The sequence below is a fragment of the Trachinotus anak genome, unplaced genomic scaffold (assembly GCF_046630095.1).
Source record: "Trachinotus anak isolate AG129_WGS33_773 ecotype Australia unplaced genomic scaffold, CSIRO_AGI_Tana_v1 ptg000018l, whole genome shotgun sequence".
In the NCBI taxonomy this organism is placed as follows: Eukaryota; Metazoa; Chordata; class Actinopteri; order Carangiformes; family Carangidae; genus Trachinotus; species Trachinotus anak.
The window spans coordinates 5764496-5771556 of record NW_027273869.1 but is presented as its reverse complement, the minus strand read 5'-3'; the positions used below and the strand labels follow the sequence as shown (position 1 = coordinate 5771556).

Here is a 7061-nt window from a genome sequence, read left to right as displayed (position 1 = left end):
CCCTGTTGTCTTTCTTTTCTTATGAACAAACTGCAAAAAGAAAACTGCTGATAGTCTAATTTCAGATATTTGTGTGTGAAACGTACCAGAATCACAGATATAGAGCTCATGAATATCTATTGGATTTAAGTGTGTTTGACAGCAGCATTAATAACACAGACAATGATAATAACATGAAACAAACAAAATTAGGCTCCGTCAGATGTGTGATTGTATGAATTCTCATAAAAGTAAAAAAAAATCATAAAGTATCATGGCGATAAAACACTTACCTTTTTGAGCTGGTAAAAGGGTTAAGGAATGTATATGTACTGAGAAGGTATCTCTGTCAACCAGACTAGCACATTTAGAGGAGTTGCTCCTTAAAGTAGATGTTTGCGAGTTTTTCTACTGCTACACAGCTAATGTAACATGCTAACGTTAACAGCTGTTTGTTCATCAGTCAAGAGGAAACTCTGTGAGTTCAGCATCAAACTTAATTCCTTTACTCATCAAGAACTGTCTCCAGAGGAGGAAAGCAACGCCAATGTTAACTCTTGTCTCTATCATGTCTTTTCTTCTACTGAGGTTAGCATGCTAGCCAGCTAGCCGTGGGCTTGTTTCATCTCTTTCTGATAGATGGAGCTGCTCAGAGGTCGTATTATAACCTCTTGTCTTGTACACACAACAATGGCTGAAGCTCTTGTCAAGCCACAATCACCACCATCCGCACCCGGCAAGACACCACTTTCAGCAGCAGGTAGGCCCTTTAAGTTGGAGGAATTCTGGATCTCAAACTGGGCACTTTTAGTTTGATAGAGTTAAATAAGGAACTAGAATTTTTGTAGAGTCTACTTTGTTATACTGGTTCTCTTTGAGAACAAAAGGATGTTTAGTTAAAGTTTAGTTCCATTAAGGTTAAACACAGACTCCAATCCCACTGCAAATCACTGTGGAAAATAAATCTGTTTTATTATGGTTAAGGTTTGGTTAGGTTGAGGCACACACATGACCTGATTAGGTTTAAGGACTTAGTTAGGGACTTAGTTAATATTAGGGAAACATTGCAGGTTGGGTTAAAATGGCTACTTTGTTAAGGTTAGGGGAGCTTTGTTGTTATGGTTAGGGTTAGGGTTAAAGTCATTAAAGAAGAGTCATGGTCACACTGATGATGTTTACTGTTTAAGAAACAGTGATCTCCTTCAGTTAAGTCTCATGTTTGAATGAGACCTCCTCCCTACATGGCTGTCGTCACTCTGTAATTACATCAGCTGATGTCCTTGTTTAGTCTCTGGAGGAATTTGTTGCTCTCACGTCAACATGTGACGTTTGTCGGGCCACCTGCTAAAACAGCTGACGCTGTAATGTTGTTCTGTATTCATGGTGATCCATGATTGCATATAAGAAAACCAGAAACTACCTCAGAAACCATGCTGATGAAGCCAAAAGCATTGTGAACGGTGCTTTTATTTTGATGGACTCACACTGCTTCCTGCCTTGTCAAAATGAAAAAGCTGAACTTAATTAACATAAAATCAAAGGAAGAAATCCAGACTGTTGCTGGGTCTCCCACACATTGGAAACACGATGTCTGAAAGTCAGGATCTGAGAGACTAATATCTGAGTCTAAACCTGTTAATTACAATATCATTACCTCTTGACACACTCAATCACTCTTGCTGATCAATTACACAGTAGACAGATGAACTGCACGTGTCTCTAACAGCTTCCCTTCAGCACGCCGCAGAGAATCTGGAAATAAAATCCATTCTGCTGTGCTTCTGTTCGCCTCTTGCATACACTGGTAAGACGAGTCACGCATGGATAGCGGTGGGGCCAAGTCTCTTCTCAGGCCTGATTAGTTCTGCTCCAGAAATGTGGAGAGTGACGAGCTAATCACAAGACGTGGCGGGCAGAGAGGGAAGGCCTCTGAGGTACTGCAGGGACAGATCGATGATCCATGGGCCCGGCGACAGCAGGAGATGTACAGCTTCATCCAACACAATGTCAGCATAACACACATGAGGAGGACACCGAGGACAGGTTGTCTCATCCTGCTTCTATATTCAATACCTCGATTAAGATGTAACTGTTATTACTTTTATAACCAGCACCCTCCCCTTCATTGTTATATAACATCCATCTATAATGCTCAGGGCTCTCAAGGTCTCACTTTATATGGAACATGACATGAAAAAGTCAGACCTGCAGCTGAGAACACCAGTATTTTGTTGGTGCAGCTTAAGAAAACACATACAAACAGACAAAACACAAGCAGATTCAGAAAACATCTTCATCAACGTGACAACACATGCATCAACCGCCAAATACAAAAATCCACTGCAAGTAGCACGGACGACAAAGGAGGTGATTCCAGGGGACACTAAAAAGTGATGAGCTGGGCTGGGATGCACTTACATTTATTGTTCACTGCTTTTAACCTCAAAAGTCACAAAGCATTGAACAAGTGCATCTCAGCTGAGTTCATCAGTCTTTAGTGTCCCCTGGAAACACTTCTGTTGTTCAGTAGCGTAACATAATTGTGATTGGCCCCGGGCAAATATTTTTCTTGCCCCATCTCCAAAAAAAGGAAAAAAAAAATGCAAGGTAATGCACACAACCTCTGCGGACAATGGCTACCTCATCATGGAGATGCTCGGCACGTTACTCTCATCCTTCAAACTAGCCTTTGTTCAATCCGTCAGACAGCAGCCTTAGTGTCAAATTCAGAAACTCTTCTTCCTCTGCTGAGCATTGCTTGTCCATTTGCTGCTAAAATCTCTCCATTCATGCAAGTTATCAGAAATGACAGGGAGCAAGCTCATTGGTCAAATTAGGATTTCCCAGCAGGCCTTACTTCATAAGTTTTGAGAAGAAAGTAACTAAATTAAATGGGTGGGTAGAATGAATATTTATTTTTCCAAAAACTTGCAGTCTTGTGAAATTTCAGTAAGAGCAATAAAAATATAAGACTGTGACTCAAACCTTAAGTGGGATGGGCCCCTGACAGCTACTAGGCCCCGGTGCAGTGGACCTGCTGCACCATCGATAGTCACGCCATTGAGTGCAATTGTGTATTTGGTTGTGTTGTGAGTATTTGCAGCACATGTAGTGTCAAAATTATGAAGATGTTTTCTGAATTTGTTCATGTTTTGTCTGTTTGCATGCTGCAAATTTATCAGTGTATGCAGAAATCCTGCATATGTGTGAGGTCATCTGTGTCCAGGTGTTCTGTTGGAGACACTTTCACTCTGTGGACGTTTGTATTTTACACCTTCATGGTTTTACCTGATGGTCTCTGGACTCAGACTCTGACTCCTGCACTTGAACCTTGATGGAGCTGTGCGCTCATTTAACAACTGAGCCATTTGTCTTCATTAGAAGGTGATTAATATGGGCTGCAGGTCAAAAATGACATTTACAGTATTTATATATGATGGTATGTAAAAAAGAAAAGATAGTCCAATAAACTTTTATCTAGAATAAACTGACCTCATTCTGAAGCTGAGTTATTGGAGCTGGCTTCTCTCATTGTCAGTGTTATTGTTATATATTTTACATAAACATGTTATATATTAAGATGGAATTCAAGGACAATTGTGTTTTGCTCTTATTTTTATAGTTTTGACCTTCGTTCCTGACAGCTCTGGTTTATTAAACAGCTTCACTGCTGAGATCAGACGACAAAGCAACAAATCTACTTTTAGTTAAATTACAACTTCAAACAGCTCAGAGTTTGATTTATTTTCTAAAGTGATCATGGAAATGAGTGCACACAAGAACAATGTGAGAGATTGTAAACATTGTAAACAACAGACAAGAAAAAAAGCACGGGGACAGGTGAAGAGGTGTAGACTGCAGCTAGAATGTAATCAGCTTATATAGAATGAATACAGCTACTCTTTTTGGACTAACTCTTAATATTAAAGAAACCTATAAAGATATTTAGATATATAATTAAGTAAAAGTAGCAGCAACGCAGTTTAAAAATACAAGTTAAAGTCCTGTAAACAAAATGTATTTTAAGTTTAAAAGTAGACATGTACACTATATGGCTCTGTTAATGTTACATGATTATATATTAGATTGCTGATATTGATATTTTATACTACAGCTGGCACTGGTAGAGGCAATTTTACTCTATTTTTATAATGTTGGGTGATTTTGTTTACTGTATAGCAACACGTTGTATTTCATATGCTCATTGCAGCTTTTTATAATCTTCACCTGCAAAGTTACTTGTAACCTTTGCCGTCAGATAAATGTTGTGCAAGTAAAACACAGAATTAAAGTTAAGTTGATCTGTTTCATGATTAAATAGTTTTCAATTTAATTTCAGGTTCAAGTGAGTGAAACAGCGTCCCCTCTCTGTTAGGCCAGTGTGTGGTGAAACATGACTCTGTCATGTGACCCACAGAGAAACAGGTGAGACTAATTCAAATCAGCCTGAAGTGGCCTGAACAGGGGTGAACTGAGAAACATGTTAATTATCCTCTGGCCTCGCAGACAACAAACAACAGACAACAGAAACGTCACTACAGCATCTTTATGAGCTCCCTGGCAGAGCTGGATTGCTAACAGCTAGTTAGCCATGTTTTCCTAACATCTTGCGGGAGGCAGGTCTGCTGGGAAAGATACAGTAAACTGAACAATGTGGGATTTGAATGATCCTGAAAGACTGAGGGAATGCTGCCGTTGAACACCACAGAAGAAGAACAAGAAGCTAGTTGGCTAGCAGCAGTGGGGTTTAGTCAACAGACAAACACGCATGCAGTGGAACATCAGAGTTTATGGACGTGGATATGGACCACAAAGCCAAAGAAGGAGCCTCAGCTTCAGATGAGGTGAGTCACATATACCCTCTGTGTTTCTGTTCGCTTGTTTCCTTCCTCTTGGCTGTTTAATCTGTGCTCACTGCGCAGCTGTTGATGCTGTAGAGGTTATGTTACACACCATATTGGTGTGGCTGAACACTAAAGCTGGTGTTTACTCAGCTCAGTCAATAATGTGTAATTTGTCTTGGTTGTTGATTGTGAATGAGTCTGTGTCATTAGCCTGTGAGAATGTGGACAGTCTTGATTGGTTTTGAGGTTGTGATGTATAATGAGTCATTATCTTAATAAGACGGTGTAAGACATTTATTTGATACATGCATTGATGCCTGTTGATGTGAACATAAACTTTTAAATCTGTGAATGCTTCAGCACCCGTATGTTCCTCTGTATTTACTTTGTAGTGCTGTATAGATGTTTGTATGCAAAGAATATATATGCATTGTTTTATAGCTATACCATCGTAGCGTTTGGTTCATTCCAGCAAAGTATTAATCTGGATTTGTTATCTTTGTTTAATATCCTTTTTTATGCCTTTACTTATAGAACCTGTCAGACTTGACCTTTGAACTAAATGATCACATAGTTTACAGTTAGTTTGACTCTCTCTTTCCCCTCTAAAAACTCAAATGTTCCTGGTCTGGGCCTTGTGGTTCTAAAGGACCAGAACCACCACTTTCTTCACAACTGTGGTTTTGGATCACGGTTCTCAAATTAATTTTCACCTACATATCGTAAATATTATAAATATAAATGTGACCAAACAGACTCTGAAGTGACTCTGCTGTATCTGCTGTAACAGAGAGATGACTTCATTTATATTCACTTTTTACCAGAGAGTTTAGAGTCTGTTGATCTGATGCGGGGATGTTTGTTATGTTCATGCCACTAGATATATCACACTTCATATTTTGTTGGGGAGTTGCAGTCTTTGGCCATAGTTCATACTTTTTACCACGAGAGGCAGGAGCTGACAGGCCGCAGTGGGACTGAGTGGGAGTGAAGTACTGCTTCATTATCCCTGTAAAACATTAAATTGGCAATTAGTTGTGTTCTATTATTTTTTCCTAAATAATCAAACATCTACCAACATGTTTGTTTACTTCATCATCAGAGCAGCAGAAAAAAGAAGCAAAGTATTTACATCAATAACCAACACAATACTAAAGACAACAGGTGGGGGACTTGACCTAGACTGGTTAAGCACTGATATTCATGATTTGAGACTTGCCTTAGGACTTGACTTTTTTGCATTTTCCTAGATATTGAGAAGTTATATTTTGTAGTATTTATTACAGTACATGGATTCGCCCCTTTAATCAGATCTTATATGTAATGAGTTCTTCCCTGGCCCCTCCCCCATCCTTCCAAGTTTGGTGCAAATAAGTTCAGTACTTTTGGCTGAGAAAAAAACAGACAAAGATGAAAATGTAACATCCCTGGTGGAGGTAATAATAATAATTGTAGCAGTGAGCGACTGCAGTCACAGATCCAGACTCTGCCACAAAATGTCAAGTATCAGTCAGATTTATAGGGTGTGAGCAGCTGCGTCGGTTTTTAATAATGCTGAAAGTGAAACTTTTGATAACAACTGTCTTTAAGTGATTTAAATGTGGAAACTGGAACAGAACAACAGAATTTCATATAACTAGACTTGAGACTTGCTTGTGATTTGTGTCTGATACTGTATCTGTCTAATATGAAGCTAGAGCCAGGACATGCTTAGCTTAGCTTAGCATAGGGAGAGAAAACATGGGAAGAACTATCCTGGCTCCCTCTGAAGGTTTAAAAAACATCTACCAGCTCCTCTGTAATTAACACATTTAACTTGTTTGTTAAAGTGTAGAAACGTAAGAAACGTGCGCCGGGGCCAGCAACTTCCTGGAATCTGAGCTGGTTGCCTGGCAACTGGTCACAGCAACAACATTTAGAGGGCTGACAGTTAGTTTGGTAATGAGTTAAAGCTGAATAGGCCGGAGCAGGTGAGAGCCTGTTGGACCTGAAGTCGTGCAAACCAAACTGGAGAAAGTACCAGCAAGAAAAAAATAGTTTGCTCAGACATGATCCTTTCCCAGGAAGATAAATGCAGAACCATATGATGTCAGCTCTTAACTAGGCTGTGACTGACGCTGTATGATGACAAGGTGCTGCATGACTCTGCTTGTCCTCTCAGAGACGTGAGTCCTGATCCACAGCAGAGCCGCGTGTACGTGAGCTGTTCCCGTGTCATTCGCTGCCCGTCCTGCTTCA

General features: G+C 39.8%; 1 long non-coding RNA gene across 2 annotated transcripts in view; it reads left to right on the top strand.

Moving 5' to 3' along the window:
• Positions 1-2836: 2836 nt before the first annotated feature.
• Positions 2837-7061, top strand: part of LOC139635350 (uncharacterized) — a 46127-nt gene continuing 41902 nt past the window's right edge. For both annotated transcript variants that reach the window (XR_011694184.1, XR_011694183.1), the window contains exon 1: positions 2837-4823. This is a non-coding gene — a long non-coding RNA (uncharacterized lncRNA). The remainder of the gene's footprint in view (positions 4824-7061) is intronic.